Raw genomic sequence first — 21,453 nt, 5'->3', positions numbered from 1 at the left:
TCCTGTGACGTGAATAAAGAAACACACTAAATTAGCTGTGTGGAATGATTGAATCACTACAGTCCAATGATCAAATGCCAGCACAGAGCTGCCATAGAAGCTAAGGCCAGTAATGAAACTTTTCTGCTTTACTGAATCAGTTAGTCGGGACTTCAGGTCATTCTTTTTAGCACTGTTCAGAAGCAGGAACTGAGCCCATCTGGAGAAAAGAAAAGGCACTACTTCTGTTTGCTGCCTTTTAAATAAAATTAAATGCTTTTACAACAGAGCTCACTTTTTCAACATGACCCAAACTCCATCAGAAAATGGGATAATTTGCATTTAATCTACTGGGGTAGCTGCTTGCAAAGCCAGTGTTTAATTTCACATTGCTGCAGAACAAACAAAGCAAGCTGCTGCTGAATGTTAGCACAGAGTGTAAGTACTTGAAAGTGCTTCTAGAGAAAGAAATTAGGATGCCAAAATAAACATAATTTAATTCCAAATGCTTAAGTTTTGCAGCAGGATGTCATACTATAGAAATTAAAAACTAAAATTTCCAAAATAAAGAAAGCATGTCTGTTAAAATGATGATAATCTAGCCTAGAATCTCTTCATAAAACATGTGTGAGTGAAATAACCCAAAAGTTTTAATTTCTTTTTAAAATCATAGCCAACTTTATATTTAAATCACCATGGAGAAGTAGCCTAAAGGATCTAATTCCATTTCACTTGGCAGTATCTGGGAGACAAATTGCCTATTTTACCTTCTCCAAATTATCATAAATGTGTTCACAAGTTTTACAATGCATTATTTCAAGTAGATATGCTCCACCAGTAAATACATTTCTCACTTACGGAATTACTTTTGAACATTAAATAAGTAAAATAAAGCTTTTCTCACTTAGGAACATCAACTATCAGGACAAATTATGATAAGCCAAATGATCATGAGGTGGAAAGAAAATTTGAATGCCATCCTTATGGATATATCTGTGACTTTTTACAGAAGGTGCAGTAATTGGGAAAACTGCATGCTTTACCATATCAGAATTTTAAATTATTCAGTAAACCTCTTTAAGCATTAGAAAGACCAACATTTTAGTGCTGCTGAGCTAAACATTAAATATGTAATGAAACTCAGTTTAATTTGTAGCAGGGAAGATGCTACTAAAACATGGAAGTCTGAATGAAACTCTGAAAGTCTTTAAGTGTGACTGTGTTATTATGTGTGCAATGGCACATGAATCTGACTGGGACTAGACTGGTTCAAGGAGGGCAGGCTGAAGACAAATTTGTATCATCAAATTGCAGCTTCTGTTGCAAATGGGGATGACAGTTCCTATCTACTTTACTACTGATTGAGAGCTCCTTAGTGTAGCAATAGTCATGAACTCTGCTAAATTTAATTTCTATTTCCTTTTGACACTAGGCAGGAAAGCATGCTGTCAGTCAACTTTTAATATCCATTACTTTCCACATTGCAAAATGCCATTCCAGATTTTAATTTATTTTCCAAGGCTATTTCAGGAAACTCTCAAGATGGAATAGCAAGCTGAATAAACAGCCCTGAATTGCATATGAGGGTTGAGTATGGTAACAAAAGAGAATTGGTAACAACCACGGCATTAATATTGGCCACATGTTTTTAGGGAAGTGACTTAAAGGGGAAGTTAAGAAAAAAAATTTTAGTTTTTTTGGCCCAGTCACCAAGAGGGCTCCTTCCTATGGCAAGCAGGATGTAGCAAAACAGGGCATGAGGAAAGATGCATTTTTCTTCTTACCCAGCAGAATGCTGGGACGCAGTTGGAACGCCTTCCCATATTGGGAAGGGACAGAGCATTACTACTAAGAGTTGTAGGTTGTCACCATCGAGACATTCAGCTACCCTAAATGTGCAATGTTTCAGTACCTAAACCTCAGTATGAGTGGCTTTTGCTCATCTTTTCGTTGGGCAATAGACCACTGCTGAACAAAAGACCTGTCATGGTAGACAGGAAATACAATCTCAGCTTGCCAGAAATAAGGTTCTCCAAAATCGTTACAACTTCCTTATTGAACCTTAATGCTATATTCACTGTAAGTCTTTGATATCTTTATTACTTACAGCAGTAAATAGCATAAATCTGGACAGCTTTGTAATAGAAATACCACTCTGACAAGCAGTTTCTGTTCTCATATCACTGTTGTAGTCCTAGAGGAACTAGTAAAATATATGATCAAAATAGCTGCATACTGTACTTTGATTAACACACAAAAAACATTCACCAGACAAAATTAATGGCATCTATGAGACATTTCTACAACTTTGTCTTGATTTATAACAATTGAGGTTTTGACCTAAAATATTTGAGAGCTGTATGTGACAAAGGGCAGGGTTTTTCTGTGTAAATATTGTTACACTCTGATCGGCATGCACAAATACATGCACAAGGGTGTAGTATTTTCAATTCAGATGTTCTATGTAAACAGCAAACAAAAGTTAAAATTAAAGATCTTTAGAATACAGGACTGCCAGCTAGAACATCTTGTTAGTTCAAGATCTCTGTGGGTTTCTCTCCAGAGAAATTCTTTAAGTATAACATCATAAACCTGAAGCCCACTTTCTCTCTGAATCACTGCATCTCTCTCATGAAGTGTTAGGTAAGTGCAGCCTAGAAATGCCCAATATTACTCCTTGTCCATCTCTGAAATATTACTGAGCATCCTTATTAGTATATATATATATATATATATATATATATATATAAAACATACTCAGATCATCCTTACTAGTATATTCAAAAAAAGAACATACTCAGAACACTGCCAATGAGGAAAAAGAGTAACTTATTTTCTAGGAAGATATTTAACTCTATCCCAGCAAAATGAGTACAGAAATTTAGGATTATATCACAAATACATTTTAAAAAGATTAATTAAAAAACCAAAACTATGCAAATGTAATGCCTTTTAAGAGAGGAAATGTATTTAGTTGTTAAACTACAATAATGGAATTGACACAATTTGAGTTAATAGACTATTTTTGTGCAGGTCTTATTTTATATGATTATGCAAATTGCTTCTCATCTATCTGCTCCAATTTTGCCCTCTATAAAAAGGGATGACAACTACATTTTGAAAAGCAGAAGTATTGAGCCACCACTCTTAGAAGACGTAAAATCAACACAGCCTTAAGATAAGAAATTATTTACAGGATGTCCTTAACCACTTTCTTTCTTTCTGAACAGGGATGTGTGAGTGCTTTCCTGAACTATAACCTTGAGAGTTTTATGAGAAGAGATATTACTCTGTGCACACTTAGGTTTTTTAAACTAAAAGATCATATTTATATCCTTATAGGTTCAAAGAAAATATCAGTTTTTCAACAGAAATCTATTTATATAAAAATTAAAAAATCTTATCAGCTCGGACTTGTACTTTTGGTCAGTTTGTGGGTTGCACAGTACAAATTGAGATATTGAGAAGTAAATGTAGCCACATGTGAAGATCTTGGATTTTTCATATGGGTGATGTGAGTTAACTTCATGCCTACTTCATAATAACAACAGCAAGACAGAATGATAGAATAGTATGGGCTGGAAGGGCTCTCTAAAGGTCATCTAGTCCAACTCCTCTGCAGTGAGCAGGGACGCTTGAACTAGATAAGGCTGCCCAGAGCCCCACCCAACATGACCTTGAATATTTCCAGGGATGGAACATCTATCACTTCTCTGGGAAACTTGTTCCAGTGTTTCACCCCTGATACTATAAAAATCTACTTCCTGTATTTAGTCTAAATGTACCCTCTTCTAGGTTAAAATTGTTATCCCTTGTCCTGTTTATACAGGTGCTACTAAAAATGAGTAGCCTTCATCTTTCTTGTTGTGCCCCTTTAGGTAGTGAAAGACTGCTATAAAGTCTTCCTGAAGCCTTTTCTTCTGCAGGCTGAACAGCCCCAAATCTCTCAGCCTGTCCTCACAGGAGAGGTGCTCCAGCCTTCTGTCCTTCTCTGGGTCCCTCTTCTGGACTTGCTCCAGCAGGTCCACGTCATTCTTATGCTGAGATCCCAGAGCTGGACATAGTACTCCACGTGGGGTCTTTCAAGAGTGAAGGCAGAATTACCTCCTTTGACCTGCTGGTCACACTTCTGATGCAGCCCAGAACATAATCTGCTTTCTGGGCTCCAAGTGATCATTGCCAGCTCATGCCCAAGACAGTCCCCAGCACCCCTAAGTCTTTCTTTGTAGGGCTGTTTTCCATCTTGTCATCCACCAGCTGGTATTGAAACCGGGGATTGCACTGATCTAGGGGCAGCACTTGGTTGTGTCAACCACCCACTCAGCTTGGTGTCTTCTGACACAGGACTGTCTGTAGTGATTACAATGACACAACAGTTTTCCCATAATTTTGCAGCATATTTATGTTATCAGCTAAGTTAGCTCTTACAGCTGTTTTTGCTGAAAGGTATATTTCAGCGTTTTCTGCAGTTTTATTTCTTCCTTATACTCTACATTGTCAAATTTTATGTACCTGAACAAAGATGCCTCCTAATTCCATTCCTATATGTATTTTTTATTTTGTGATAGTGTCCAGAGCTCTGGGTTGCAGTCTGCAGCACTAATACAGCAGTTGCACCCACTGAAAGAAAGTTTCGGTTTTAGAATATGAGGGTCAACATCTACTCTTGAACCCTCACAAATACATGAACAATCCTGTTTTCTTATTCCTTATTTCCTTCTTATTTAAAAATAGGAAGGAAAGGAAAACTACTTAACTCTGAATCTTATCAGATATTGTAAGAAGGGGATTCTTGGCTTAGCCTATCAAGCCGACTTTCTAGACTGACAACTCTTTTATTTTTTGTTAAATTTAGTATTCTTTTCCTCACTTCTCTCCAATATTAACTTCTAAACTTCCCTGAACTTCCACACTTCCCATACCACAGGTTCAAACAGTCCACTCAGACTCCTTCTCATTACAGTGACTAGGTGCTATTTGATAAAATTTACTTTTGTGTTGCATCATTGCAATCACAGATTTTATTTTCACTTTTAGAAAGGATTTTTAAACCACTTGCATAGATAATTTCAGTTGTCTGTACTCCTCACCTTCTCTCTTCTTGAGACTATAGATCTAAATTTACCTAGTGTTTCTACTGAAAGAGTGTGGATCAGGACTTGATGCTGCAGTCTGGCAAGTGAGAGGTACACTAAAAGATTCATCTGAGATCCTTAAAACTGTGAAAGACTGAAATCCCCTAATGGAATGTGGCAATGATAATTTGTAGTATTACCGATTTTTACAAGTATATTTACAGCTTATGTTCAAATAACAGCATCTTTGCATGCCTTCATGCATCATATTCAGAGAAGTCTTCCATTAGCTTAAAGCTATGCCTAAGCAGATCTCATTCTTCCTGGAAATACATTTTTTGCTTCATTACCCAGTGTGGAAAGTAGGGAAAATGCCACTTCACCTGTGGCTATGAAAATGGGTGGAGTTCTGTAGAGAAAAAACCAAAAAAATGCTTTGATAACAGTACAGGGCATCTCAATGCCTTAGAAACATTTCATTCACTTCAGCAATCCTTTTGCTCTATTCTATATAAATCATACATAAATATACTATAAATCCATATAAATCTACTCTGTGTATGACTTGAAAGAATAAATCCCATTCCTCTGACAGAACACTATGCATCACATTGAGAACAAAGAATCAAGGGCTGGAGAAGTGGAAAGCAATTCCATGCAAAATATGATAAGATCCAATCTCTGCAGCTGTAATCAATCTCCATTTCACATAGCAGTGTGCTTGCAGTGTGCTTGCAACTACCACCAAGGGCAGTCAATGGAAGCCTTAATTTTTAAGAAAAAATGTGGTAGGATGTAAGAACTTTGAAATACTTTATTTTTCATATGTTTGAAATGTCTCTTACTCCTTGTCAATGTCTAAGATCACCAACGCAGGTGAAACTTTACATATACATCAACTTTACATTTGAAGACAAATGTTCTTCACTTGTTAGGGAGAAGAGTGCAGGAAGATTGCTGGGAGGGGAAGACAGACGCAGGCGAAGAGAAGGGAATGAGAGATGGAGAACAGAAACATGAAAAAAGCCAGGAGTGGAAGCCAGAGTGGTCTCCAAGGTTTGGAGAAGTATGATGATCAAACAGAAAGTAGAAGCAAGTAATAGAGATATTGAATTGGAGAGAATTTTGAAAATTTGCTTACTGGGCCATAGGAACAAGCATAGCCTGCAGTTTCAGGAAACTGGTTCTTCCTTTCTGTTTGGTATTTGTAAAACCACTTGTGAGAACTAAGGGTGGCTCTGGGCTTCCCAGAAGGAATTAATACACTGGGTCAAGTCCATCAGAAGCTACCACAATGACTAGGGGTCTGGTGTAGATGGCATACCAGCAGACTCTGAAGGAACTGGTTTCCTCACTATCAGAAAGAGAAGGCTGTGGCTGGACAGATATTACAAGAGTATTCAAATAATCAGGGGAAAGGTGTAAAGGAGACAGAGACTGAGTCTTCCTCAGTGGTGCTCAATGTAAGGTTGCAAGGCAAAATATACAACCTGTGACAAAGGATATTCTGATTACATTTCAAAGAATAAATGTAAACCATGGACATTAGTGCCCAAATTCTGGAATTGGTTTGCCCTGAAAGGCTGTAGAATCTCTGCTCTTGGAGATCCTTAAAATCTGCCTGTAAAAAGGCCTGATCTATCTACTTAAGCCTGTAAATTGCCTCTATCCTTGTAGATGGCCAAAGGTCCTTTCCTAAGGACATATCCTGTTCCGTGATTCTGTGAATCTGAAATAAGGATTACACCCTGAGGACACAAGGTGAGAGGATTTCAGATTACAAGCTTGTCATAAGACCATACACTACAGAGGATAAAAATGAAGAAGATTTTCCAGAATTTCAAGACTTCTGCCACCAACTATCTGCAAAGTTTCATGACAAAAGATGTGTCTCATCCCCCCTCTAGTGGCTAGTACACATAGGACCAGTCACTGTTGAAACTATGTAAACTCTAGTGGCAAGTACTTCAGGAGTGAAAGATATTTATTGCACATCTGGTTATCAATACATTCTGACACCATGGAATTAGTGGTGTTTGTTCCCAATTTTTTTTTTTTTAAGTTAGCAAAAGACATATGACATATATATTCCTAGCACTAAAGCTCTCTCTCTGCTCCTAATGTCACCTTAAATGTGTTTTCTCCTGATTTTGAACGATTGTTTTCCTCTATTCTCAAACAATTTTAGAACATTCTGTATTTACTTATATATGAAAATATGTAAATATAGAGGATTATGTCTCTGTGATTTTGCATAATTTTTGTGGATGTATATATTATTTATGTACCTATTTCCTTAGTCAATTGGTATTGACTAAGTAATTACCAATTATGACAAAGAAGTCTATGTATTAAGATCACAGAAAAACACATCGTGCTTCTATGCCTAAGGACTAAAAGAGATATGTACATATAAGTATTAAAAGCAAAAGAGGTTTAAATGTTTTGGTCAAGAATTTTAAGAAATGGAGTACTATCTACTTCATCTTAAAGAAAATAATCAACATTAAACTTGCTTTTAAGTGGACATACTATAAAAATGTTTACTTGAAGAGCTTCTGTTCATCGTTTACATATATCAGATATTGAGGGCACACAGAAACATAAGAATTATTCCAATATGATTCTAACAACAAATACAAGATAAGAATAAAAAATTAGATGTTTAAAATGTACTTTGCAAAACAAAAAAGTTTAACTACTGGGCAAAAATGTATGAATTTCCACATACTTGAGAAAGCCAGAGAAAGATTGCCAAATAGCAAATGAAATGAAGTCATTCAAGTTGATAGAAAATTAAATTACTGAAGAAAGCATGCAAGAAGTGTTAATTTTTGTTATGGTTTCAGCTATGGTAAAAGTAAATTAACATTTCTGAGACTCCTGTGCATCTGACCAGCAACAAGAAGACCAAAAAGTTTCCTTGCAGCATAGCAAATATCAGTTCCTTGCTCATGAATCTACACATGACTTCGTGCAGCACTTTTGGACAGGCAAATGGTATCAGTTTTCTAAATACAGCCTTGCATATTCACAGCTGGGAAGCTTAAATGTAGGTGCCAGTAGGTCAAACGGGTTCTATAGGCAATGTTTTAAGCATCCCAAGCCCTAACAATTTCAACAGGACAAAGCACCTGCCTAAAGCAAATGTGCCAACCATGTGCAAGTGGGGAGACACTAAGCAACTAGCTTTGATTAAATTCTCAGCTCAAGTTAAAAAAAATACCCAATTTTATTTTCATTTTTCTGATTTAGATACAACTATTGTATCTCGTTTATATATAATGGTTTAGTATCAGCTATAAAAAGGACAACTAAAAGTCTACGCTAGGAGGTAAGTTTGTTCACAAGCATGTGAAAATGAAAAGCATATAAATCAAAGCTATTTTATCATCCATAACAACATACCCAAACTCCAGCTACAAAAACTGACAGAAATTTAATAATGCCAGTGCAATGCTAGCAATTGCCAAGGAAAAGGACACCTTTTTCATACAGACTCCAGAAGAAGAGTTGGAATTGACAAAGAGAGGAACAAAAAAGATCTGGCAAATAATTAATAATTTGACCAGAATAAAAACATGTTCACTCAACAATATGGTATCCTGAATATCAGCAAACACCTCTGAAGATGTAACTCATGAAAGTGACTTTACAGATCTGCTGAAAAAAAGGAATAGGGCATCTTCAAAGCAAAAACCTTCCTTCCTTAAAGAAAAAGTTTATATAACAGGGCACTAAGTGTACATTCCACAGAGAAACACTTCCTTTAGGATTTTTTCTTCCATTTTTCTTCAAAATTGTGCAATTTTCCTAAAGTTTTACAGCTCCAGGATACAAAATTATTCAGATAGCAATTGACTAAGTCACAGATTGTTAAGTATTTGAGGATATAAAAATGGTTCTTTTCCATAAAGTATGATGGTTAATTTAAATACCATAATCTTAAATCCTGAATTGCTGTTCCATTATCAATCATTTATTGAAAAGTAGCAACTTTTACTATTCCGTGAAGTGATCTTAGTAATTTGTACCAGTTCAGGATCTACTTGGATATACTTGGGGTAATATATTTGTTATGCCAGTTTGCAGATGGAACTTTACCAGCTTTACTGATTCGGCTAATTAGTGCACTAGATAGTATTCATTAAGCCTTTCAGCAAAATCTGCCTGATCAAATGATACAAAATTAAAAACTGCCTGTGTAGCAGGTCACTACACTACTTTTCTCCAAAGTACTTGTTTAGGAAAAATAAGTGCAAAAGCAAATATACCAGTGGATTAATTTAATCAGTTTGGAAGGCTACAAGTAACATATCTTCCCAGATGACTTGATACTGAGCTTTGTCATTTTACTGACCTGATGTGGGATTTAAAAAATTCTGTGTAACTGTCAGCATAATAATATTCTATAAATAAGTTGAACTAAAATATGACATTATTTGTAGTAAAAATACCTGAAAGGAAAAACCAAAGGGAACAAAATGGAAAGGATAAATTTCTTTCAAGCATAACTTCAAGAACAGAAATACTGAAAAATATATTTTTGAACAGTGAAATTTAAAATAATGATAAGGAAAAACAAAGGGACTGGATTTCATTTCATGCTATTCCATATCAATTATTCTCTGAATTTCCCTTGTGGAAAAATAGTACCCCTCTAATGACATTATTCATAGCTCTAAACCATTTTCCTTAGCAAACACAGTGTACATTAGTAGGACTTCTAGAAGAGAATGTTTCTCTCAAAGATTTATTATTGTGAGATTATGGTAAAATGATCTGGATGGTTCAGTGTATGAAATCTTGTTATCCTGGCAGAAGTACTTTGCTCATCCAAGAGGAAGGTGCAGGCAATAGAGCTCAAATTTTGAAGATACAGGGATTGAACAGTGTGAACAAGCTGATATTGGTTTGGCAACAGGCAGAAAAGCAGCAGCAAGTGTGAAATATTAACCCCACACCAAGCAATATATGTTGGCATGAGTTGTGGAAGAGGTCTACTTATCTGTTTAATTGAAGGAGGCATTGCAATAGCAATAGCAAGAAAAGGATGTGATCAGGGAGGTAGAGGAAGGAATAAAATAATGCACACTGACATTTTTAGTGTGGCTGTTAGCTGTTTGCTTAAAAGAAGAAAAAACCCTTTTCCTATGACCAGTATCAGTATACCAGAAAATAACTAAAGTAAAACACCCTTGTTGAGCAAATTTCACATGTGGTATTAAGTACATTAACTTCAAAATATGTTTTTTGCAGATCAAATTTTCAAGCCACCCCATGAAAATATTTTTTATCTAGGTCCTGAAACAGAAGGATTAAAAAATAACAACGTAAGCTATAGCTCAAATAGTATCTGTCAAAATTGCAAAGGTAGTGTAATTGACCGTATAAAAAATCACATATACTGATCAGTTTAAGTTTCATTATTTTAAAAAAACCCACCAAGATATCAGAAAACACAGTGGGTGATAAATGTTTTGACATGACCTATGGGACAACCCAAATGACCTAATAACTGCAGCAGTGAGCCCGCCCCCAAGTCACTGGGTGACACTGAAAGGAAATCCAGTCACCAGCTGGATTTGGACTAACCAATGAGGTTCACAGACACCAGCTCCTACTCTCCCCTGCTGTTTTCTGGCTCACTTTTTTCCATAAAGACTACATACAAAGCAGCATTATCATGGCAGACTACCACGTGAGTGTAGGCACACTCATGCAGGATAACATGCAGAAGGGAGGAACTTGGTACCAGTGCTCAGCCTGCACAGAGTGCCTTCCTACCAGAGCTCTTCTGGCAGCCAGAGAACAGCACAAACAGCTTCCCTCCATCCTGGGAGCCTGCATGGCCGACCATGGACCCAGTCTGAGCACCTTGGCTAGCAGAGATCAGAGACTAGCCATGACTGCAGAGAAGCTAAATATATTGGAAGTATAGCTACAGCTGCAGCCCTTGGTTCATCTTCCAAGCCTCCAAGCTCTTGCACATAAGGGATGCTGCGGTGAAGGAGTGTGCAAGGACATGCACAGGTTGTAAGAGAAGCGCTAAGAGATTGGAAGCATTTGCAACCTGCTGTGAGTACAGTTTGTACATTAGGGATGAGAAGCAGGGCAAGCAATGGAGTTAGAGCAGCCAGAAGGTGGGAGGACATGAATTTAGTTGAAGAAGCAGAAATATGGAATGAGGGAGTGGGGAGCTACCGCAGGAATAGCGGAAGATCCTATTTTGGATAGCTATAGGAAATCCATCAGGAAGTTGTGGCTCACAAACACTTTGCAGCAAGACTTCAAGACCCAGAAAGTTTAGCAACTCTGTACTTCCTACTATAAAATTATTCTTTTCTCTCAATGTGTCATGGTTTGACACGGGAAGAGAATTTTTTTTTTTTTTGGAAGGAAGAGATCCATCCTGTCAGGGGTCAGGTTTAGATACTGACACTTGGGGTGACCAATTGAAGGTGGACACGCCTCTGAGAACACAGAGGGGTTAAAAGCGGAATTCCCAGGAGGACTCGTCCTTCTTTGGTTCCGGTCACCGCATGGTACGGACCTCCCCTGCCCAGCCCGGGCTGGGTGGGGGAGGGGAGCCATGCGGCCTGCACAGGTAGGCCAGGGGATGAAGGATCGGGAACCAAGCTGGGCCAGCTCCTGCGGATGGAAGGGTGGAGAACATCTGGGATGTTTTTGTTCCCCCTCCCCTAAGCCAGAGGGAAAAGAGATAGAGAGCCAGCAGACACCTAGGAGTTTGCCGGCAGAGGAGAAGGAGAAGGGGGGGGGGAAGATGCCCAGCGTGGGAGACTAGAGAAAGAGTCCTGGGCTGAGATTGCAGCCGTCCGGGGAGTCCGGGAATTTTAACCCTTTCCTGTGAAATGAAGGCTTTATGAAATATTACTCCTCCTGAATTTGAAGAAAAGAGAGACAGCCTGAAACCTCAGATGTTCAGAGAAGAAGGTTGGGGGCAGATGATAGAGTGGCTTTTGGCTGGACTCTGCTTGTTTACCATAGACTGAACCACTCTTTCTTTCAAGAGGGACTGCATTTTAGGGGGATGCATTGGTGAGCCAAGAGACCTTCTTCAGCAACTACCAGTTTTGGAGTGGACAGAGAGAGAGCTGAGGAGGGTGTGAGGATGCCCTCCATCTTCAGAGAAGAAGAGAAGGCGATCTCTGTCTTTTGGACCCTCGGCCCCAGGGGAAAATGGGAGGGACTCTAGTCCCGAATTGTGATACTGGACTGTTGTTCCTGGTGGTCCTTGGCAAAGCATCCTTAAAGGGACCCTATAAGCAGTCTCTGTCCATGCACGGTGGTGAGAGCACTGTGACATGGAGAGGAGAATGTCACACTGGCCGGTGTGTCTGGGCGGTGCCACGTGTGACATTGGAAACACAAGAGGTGGCAGTTGTGTTTCCTGGGGGTCTATGGTTGCAAGGGGGACTCCTCTCTTCCCCGATGGACTCAGTATTGATTATATTGAAGGGTGAAAACTTGATTAAGGATCCAAATGGGTCTCGCTGGGGTTTGGTGGAGTTGGGTGGAGGGAGGAGAAATGTTTTGGAAGGTTTTCATTTCGAATTTTGTGTGGGTTTTTTTTCTTTCCTTTTTTTTTTCTTTTATAGTAGTAGTAGTAGTAGTAGTGTAATAAAGCTTTTCCTTTGTTATTAAGTTTGGCCTGCTTTGCTCTGTTTTTGATCACATTTCACAGCATTTGATTGGTAAGTTGTATTTTCATGGGGCGCTGGCATTGTGCCAGCGTCAAACCATGACACAATGTAATTTGCATCTGCATTAAACTCTTCTCCCCCTGCCCCACCCTGCTTTGCATCCCACACCTCCTCCCAATCTCACTTAGAATAACTTTTCTATACAAACTAGGGAATGCACTCCCCAGTGGCTTATGTACCATATCTTCCTGCAATATCAAATAAAATACAAAATGATGTGCACAAATTCAAACTGTGAAAGTGGGCTGGTGAAGAAATTGGGCTCCACAGTTGTCCTTGTCTCCAGGACCCTGTGTGCTCATCAGTTTCCTGGGAGGTGGCAGGGGAGAATCACACTAAAGGAAAATCATAAACCTTTTTTCTGCATTCTGTGCCATGCATATGAATCACGTGGGCCCAAAATCTAGTCCTATCATACAACTTAATTAATTTCAATGGGATTTAAGTGAATTTTGTTCATTAGACTATCCTCTGTGCTTCAGGAATTACCCAGGTATGACATGTGGTAGCAATAGTCCCAAATGCCTGTAAGTTTAAAAAACTAGTGCTATCTTAATTATTGCTATAAAGTCAATGCAACACCACAGTGGTGGCCTTCCAGTACAGTTAACATAAACACAGGCTAAACCCCCAGTGCTCAGACTTTCTTTGTGTGAGGGAAGTAATGATTAAAACCCTTTTGAAGATCACCATCAAAGCCTATTTTGCTATTGATTTATACTGAATGTTAATAATTAAACAGCTGACATATTTCTCAGTTTCCTCTCATTGAGACCCTGAAAAAGGTAATCTATTTATATTCCACTCAAGATCTCTAGTGGTTCTTTACTATCTCAGTATCCAGTAAATAGTCACTAAGCTTATTATGAAGCAGGACTAATATTTCACTTGAATTGGTAGGAAAATGGCTTCTTTAGCTCCCAACAATAGCTGTTGCTGAATCTGTGAAGTGGGAAGGATTTGCGTAACACGCAAAGAAGCTACCCAATCCATTTAACAGCTTCTTTAAAAAGGGATTGGACCCAATTCATGAAAAAAATGTGTATGTTCAGTGGGTGGTAACTTTGATGCAATTCTTTTATGTATATGAGGGTTAGCCAGAGTGTCTGAATAAAAAAGGAAGCCAATCTGCTTTTATTCAGGCATAGCACCATGTGGGCTGAATGTGAAGAATAGAAATGGTGTATTAAATGTGATTCTGAGAAGAGACTCATTTTCTCGTTAGTACAAATTATGGGAATAGGAGCTCAGCTGACATGTGTAACCCAATGGCATGTTTCAGTGATGGCTGTAAATGTGGGCCTCAGAAAAAGTTGTTTTTCCCATAGCTGAGGATTATGGAGATATTCTTGCTTCTGCTATCCTCAGGGAAGACCTGTAAACACCTGTGAGAGAAATTACTGATTCCAGTCCTTCTCACACTCCCTTCTTACAGTGCCCCAATATGTGTTAGACTGCCCTTTCAAGAGACTGCAATAATTGTGACATTAAAACCTAACCACATTAGATATCAAAGGTACATTTTTTCCTTCAGCCTATATGTCCTTGTTTATCTCCATTCTGTGGCACAATTCCAGGGACCAATTGCAGTAGAAAATTCTTGTACTTCTAGATAAAATTTACATTTGTAACTCATTACACATCTCAACAGCTTTTTTAAATTGAAAATCAAACCATCATTTTCTGCCAGATTAAAAGCAAATAAAAAATAGTGCAGCAATTTAAGGCACACTTGAAGTTCACAAGGGTTACTGCATTTTATTAAGACAAGTCCGATATGAAGCACCTTTGTCATTAAATACATTGCTTTTACAGGGATAGTATTTTACAGGGATAGTATTTTAGAAAAATTCCTTTTACAGGGATAGTATTTTAGAACAGCTTCTTGGTAATTTTGTAACTGAATTTCTAGGAAAAATCAGTGAAAAGGATCCAGAAAACTTCAGATTTCTGTACAAGTTATTTTTTTCTGTTTCCATAGAGAAGTGGAAATGAAGACTGACATGAAAAAAGTGGTCTGCATAAACTGATCAACTCAGTATCATGTAGGAGACTGAACTCTCTTACAGAGTTTCTACCTTTCAAAGAAATCTCTTCTAGAAATTATTCCCTCTATTATTTTTAAAAAGGCCTCTGTGACATAAGCATTTTAAAAAAACCAAGGCAGTAAATAATTTTAGTCTAAGTCAGAAAGGGCAAACAAACTGCAGGAAGCAGATCAATAATTTATGGCTCTACAAGTAGACTGCTAGTATCACAGGCATGATTTAGACTGCCTGTTACATAAATGATTGATGGATTTGGGAATAAAATTCCAATTTGTGGTCTGTACCGAACACAGAATTGCAATCCAAGTATACCATTTTCTTTTAAAAAAGTGATCTTTTGGTCATCTCCATTGAAGCAAGAGTGCAATACATGAAGGTGCATTCCACTTGTGGCCTGTGATGGTCTGAAGTACATAAAATCAGACTCAGTTCAGTAGCAATCTAAGTGGCATATCCAACACATGTAATTTCATCTAGCCACATTAATACAAGATGTATCATCACTTTTCCATTGGCAGGAAAAGGCACCAAAACATAGTTCAGATTAGATGCAAAGTTTTGAGACAGCTTAAAACGTCCAAATGAAATGGGGAAATAAATCTTGCTTGCAATTACTAAGAGTGCTGCACCCATCCATAGCCAAACATGCCCTGCCACAGGCTTTTCAAGACCAGTCACTCTTCTGAGTATTTACTTGGGATCTCCAGCCTGCCCTGAATCTCATGATGTTTAAAGCTGTCACACCATCTAACTGGATCAATGCCATCCTGCACCTACCTGCATTGACAGCCACCTCATGTTTGACACAAGTGCAGACAGTCTTTCAGGAGAGTTGATGGATAGGCAAAACAGTGAAATTATTTTATTGACCCTTGGGCAAAGCTTCATTTCCAAAGAAAGATGAAGTTGTCAGCCTGGGTTTTATTCCTCCTGTATCTCCATTAAGATATCTAGGCTCTTTCAGAACTCTAAACTAGTCAGCAATCCAAGAAAAGACTGCATACTTCTTACATAGCTACAGTGTAAGTGTAGTAAACTAAACAAAAGCCAAAATACTACTGAATTAAAGAGTGCCCCTACTGGCTTGAAAGTAATTCAGTTTAGATATACCATCTTCTTGGGTTTATTACCTTACATAAATTTTGCCTAAGGCTATTTACCATGCCTTCTGGCCCATAACAGACTGATTTATCATGTCACACAGGGATCTTTATGGTATTAATGAGTCTACTCTCAATAGCTGGAATTGTGCTAAAGCAGAAGTATAGGGGGCTAAACAATAGATATAACATGAAATTTGACAGTACTCAGAATTATACCTCTATGTTAAATTTCTCCAATCCATTCTGACAGCCTGAAAACTATACTGGTGAAAGCTTTTCTCCAAATCAACTGACATGGGTTATCCTACAAAAACCCCAGGATGCTCTGTTTCATTAATATTCTTAACAGCTCCCTTAAAAGAATCCTGTTGACATATGGTATTTTTGGGAAATAGGGTCATGGGGGAGGGAACTTCTCCTCTCCTAAGCCCCATAAATCTCTCTCTCTCCCAAGATTTAGGCAGGCCAAAGGCACTTACAGCTATTTACATAGAAAGCCAAAGCTTACGTATGGTGTCTCAGTTTCTATGGCAGCACAGCTCCTATAAAAACACAGCTTAAAACCACAGCTCTCCAGGCTCACAGGCATCCCCGTGTACTCTCAGACATTCCCTTAGCAGCGAACTCCTCCTCGAAACATGCGAGACTGTGTAAATTAGCGCTGATCCTAGCAGTGGCAGAGAGAACAGCGCGGTGCTGCAGAACGCTCCTGGTGTGGATGGCCAGTGGTCACTGCCTCTGCCTCCTGCCCTCTCTCTGCCTCTCTCCAGCATCCTCACTGGGATCACTGAGGGCTTGTCAGACAAGCAGTGGGAATGGAAAACCACGCCAAAAAGCACACTTTCCTTTTATGTCCTGCCGCGTTCTCCTCTCCCTCCAAGAGAACTGAAAAATCCATCACCTGGAAAATTAAGATGGAAAAGATTGAAATCACTGCTGCCTTCACTGCTGCTAAGATTATGCAATAGAAACACCTCCTAGATAATGGGATTTGTCAGCATCAGCTGAAAAAAATGCCTACTGTGTGATACTATAAAGAAACCAACTATCCATACAAACAGGATGCGTCTGACACTATTTTTTAGTTAATTCAATGCCTGAAGCAAAGCCATATATTACTGGTAACTAAATAGATAACTGGAGCACTTTTACAGAGTTTACTTAAATTTTACATTGTAATTAAAGTGTCTCCTTTACACAGACACTTGCTTAATCTTCTTACTACTACCTTTTGCCATTCCTAGGAAGAATTATAAGATTTGCATTTTACTACTGGAACACCTAATTGCAGCCAATAAAAGAATATATTCTCTAGGGTATCCAAAACTATCCTGTACGCTTATTGAAAATTAAATGTAATAATGTTTAAAAATACATTACTTCAATCGAAACTCCAATGGGAAGGATTCTCTCATAGGCTGAAAAAAGGAAAAAAAATCTATTTAGGACAAGAATACTCCTCACAAAAAAAAATAAATTTGAAGATTTCTTTATGTAACTTAAGTATCACATCATTATGTGACAGCTTTCTCTTCTGATGCTAAGAGAGCCTTGGATTGGCAGGAGATTTGGAAGTTTTGATTAACAACCTACTGGAGCTCTTGGCAATGTGCCTGGGTGTTTCAGATTACTGCTGCTATAGAAACTCCCCTGGGTGACTGTGCTGCTTTTCTTTTTCTCACATTTCTAAAATGTTGGTCTTCAATTTTTGTTTTTTTTTGTCCTTTTGCAGTTTGTTCCACTTAGTAGCAATTGCTGCACTACTGTTCTACTCTCACTTAGTGAATAGCACAGCTACACAAACAGCTATCATTACAGATAACAGGCATCATAAAAGTTTGCCATATGCCTTGTCAGCTGGCCAAGTTGATGACACGATTCCTTTAGTGCAGTCTGGGTAGTTCATAGGAAGTATATGCATTTCAGGAAACTGGCAATTCATTGCTTTTTTCTGAGTACAAATCTAGTTAACAGACTTTAAGGGCTGATTATATATGAGTTTAATACTAGCTTAAATTGCTATGTAAAATTTGTAATTCCAACCTATCCAAGAGAGAAAGAGGTAATGACTACAAAATCAAACAAAAATAATTTAATTTAGTGTGATATTCCCTCCTCTCAGTTCACTTTTTCAGTTATCTTTCTTTCTTCTCAGGATAATCCAAATTGTTCTAATATGGTGGTAATAAGTTATGTTTCTCCAGCACCACTAGGGATGACCAGATTTTATGGGGAGCAGGAACAGGACCACAAGCACTTTCAATTGCTACTTAATGGAAAAAGAGTACTAAAGAGTGAAGTGACACAAAGTGTAGTGTCTGACTGCTACACTACTGCCCTGAGTATCTGACCAGGCTGCATCACAAGGCTAACATGAGCTACACCAAAAGCCTACCCAGGCCACCATCAGTGAAGTGACTGAGTTTTCTGTACACACGAGCCCACCCATGCACACAGCTGCAATCATGGTCCCAAGATGCTCCATTTTTAGCATGGACACGTGTACACATTGTGCTGAGCACTGCACAACACAGGCTCTCATGTTCCTCTACTTGTCCCCTTGAAAGGAGGCCAGTCACTGCCTAATCTTTTTCACTTGTTCCTGGTGCCCTGCCTGCCAGAGACTGCTCTCCATGGGAACAGGCTGCAAGTTGGATAAGCTGGTTCAGCAGCGACAACATGTTTGCTGGCATCTTATCTGTGCACATACAGATGAAGTCTGATCTGATGGGGCACAACAGAGCCCTACAGCTCCTACATCAATGCAGTAATGGATGAGCTGCCTCTACCAGAGTAGCTCATGCAGCTCACACCATGCTGCAAGGGCTCCCAGGAAACAAGGGATACTGTGAGACTTCTACAGGAGGAATGAACTGCCTTCAGCTGAGCTCAGGAGGGATGCCAAGTGACCTTCCTGAAAGGGGAGCCCTAACACAGTGCACAACGCAGACATGCAGATGACTGACATGTGGCAATAAAGAAACCATCTGAGTCAAGTAAGTCACATAGGTACCTGGAAATCCTTGCTTGGGAGATTTTCTTTTATAGTTGCCCATCCATGTGGGTTTAAAGCAGGTGAACTGCTGAATAGCTTCAGCTCTCAAGAAGGTCCATGAAAGCAGCCTCCTGAGAGTAAATATGGTCTAGCAAATGGGTTTAAAGCTAGCAAGTGATTTAAAGTAAAGCACACAAAATGTACTTTTTGCATTCCTCTTACAAAGTAGTGTCATCAGAGACTGGATTGCACTGGGTCTCTCCTGTTTGGAAGATTGCTAGCTTTTTACCCTGTCCTCCAGATTTTAAAATTACTACATGCGAAACAAGTTGCTAGAGCCACAGTTCTGAACAGAGCCTTCTAAATATTGCTATAGCCCATCATACTCACTTCATATCTGCTGGAGCTTGCTGAGAGCCTGAAGCAGAAACTGAGAGAAAGCTAAGTGTAAATTATCTCTACTATTTACAGACAGTATCCAGGCAAAATCTGAACCAGAATAATTCAGAAATTGATTTTTTAATCTACTTCACTGATCAAAGCTTACAAAGAAATGGGGAATTGGATCATCAAGGCCCTTATCAGTTTCTAGAGTTATTATGAGTAAGAAGATAAATTGTTATGATTGCAAACCTGACAAACATACAAACAATCAAGACATCCTAAAATGAGAAATTACAGAAATGTTCTCAAGTAAGTTAAGGTGAAAGTAAGCGCCAGCAGGGTTTTAGCAAAAAACCTCAACAAACTACAACCCACAAATAGGCATGCAATTCTAAGGAGATGCCTCCTATGCTGCATAATCCCATTGGAAATCCCATTTATGACCCTCTTGGCCTTTCACCAGTATGCACTAAACCATCTAAGTTGGCAGCAATCTCTACAGGTCATCTGGTGCAAGAACCCATCTCAAAGCCAGTCCAGCCAAGTTCTGCATATCTCCAAGGATGGAGATCCCTGAGCCTCACAGTACATTTGCTCTCATTATTTCACCCTGGTCATTTCCCAAATGCCTACTCTTTAGTCACCATTTCCTGTGTTTTCTTTAGTCTGTGGCTTTGGATCCTTCCACTACACACCTCTGAGAAGGGTCTGGTTCTGTCTCCTCTGTTTGTCTGAGGTAGTAAAGATAACAATGAGGCCTCCCATCAGCCATCTCTTTTTGATGCTGGACAAACCCAGTTCTCTCAGCCTCACCCTGCATGACCTCAGACATACTCCAGCCCCATGACCACTTTGGTAGCTCTCTGCTGGACTCAATTCAGCACAACAAGGAATTTCTTTTAGCGGAGGACTCCAAACTTATAATTTATCCATTAGAAGATAAATAGGAACTGTTAATACTCAGGAGATGTTTGCTCAGGAAGTTTGAGTGGCCTAGGTTGTTCTGGTCCATTAATGGAGCTGCACATTGCAGCTCTCCTAATGTGCTCTCACATGTACCAACAGGGGAAGGAAGGACTTGCTGGTAACACTGCCTGGAACATGACTGCCCATGTGCTGCAGGGAAACACTGCAGATTCATGCACAACTCATCGTCCACAAATACCTCCAGAAGAAACCAAGCAGCTTGCTAACTAGCTGGTCTCATGGTCTGTGCTGTTGTGCAGGGTTATCCCAGCCCAAACACAGGACTTTGCATTTTCTTCTGCAATGAAACATTCACTATCTTTCAGTTCAGTCTGGGTTATTTCAGCCTTCTCCAGACCACTTAACTTTGAAGGAATAGAATAACATGCTGCCATCTATTCCTTTAAACCAAAGGTGAGATAAATGATTGAGAAAACCACCAACATTTCCTGTAATTATTAAAGCAAAATTTAGGAGAAAGGCTTTGAGTCCAAACATGTAATATAAAACAAAGCTGTAAAATAAAAAACAAAGTCATATAAAGAAATAATATGAATTACTAGCAAAATGTTCCTCTGTGTTGCATTTATGGTTCAAACCTTAAAAATGGCAACCTATGTAATATCTAGCAGCAGTACTTTCCAGGAAGGATATAATGAACTTTTAAAATGTCCAAGAAGAAACATTTAAATTTATTTTCATGAGGAAAAAAAGCAATAGATGCTGAAACTGGGTTCTAAGCACTTTTGAGTCTCGTATTTTCTACTTTCCTCCCATCCCCCCCTTTCCTTTCCAGTCCTCAAATTATATCATATCACAGCTCACTTCTGAATCAGAAAAGGAGAATATCCATTTCAGGACTCATAAATTTTCTTTCCATTTTGGCTGAGGTTTTCCATTTTCACAAATACAAAGAAGATGCAAAACATCACATATCACAGCCTAAACATGCCACAATCCCGCAGCATGCACAACACCCTTCATTCATCTGATGATTAAGGAAAAGAAATCACAAAAAAGAATCTGCTCCTGCACAACTTAATTGCAAAGAATCAGACTTTCCCAATGTTTGAACGACCTAGACTAAAACTATTGATGTGAGACCAGGAGTCACCATAGAAATGGGGAGAGATAACATTACAGTGAATTACTAGAAACAGTCCAATATTCAGGAGGTAT

The 21,453-nt window shown here is 38.8% G+C and overlaps 1 protein-coding gene across 15 annotated transcripts in view; it reads right to left on the bottom strand.

Moving 5' to 3' along the window:
- The window catches only part of DLGAP1 (DLG associated protein 1), a 401,209-nt gene that overhangs the window by 275,592 nt on the left and 104,164 nt on the right, over positions 1 to 21,453 (bottom strand). The window lies entirely within an intron of this gene.

Source organism: Taeniopygia guttata, chromosome 2 (genome assembly GCF_048771995.1).
Source record: "Taeniopygia guttata chromosome 2, bTaeGut7.mat, whole genome shotgun sequence".
NCBI lineage: Eukaryota > Metazoa > Chordata > Aves > Passeriformes > Estrildidae > Taeniopygia > Taeniopygia guttata.
Note: the sequence above shows the minus strand (reverse complement) of the source record. Positions and strands in the feature narration are given on the sequence as shown.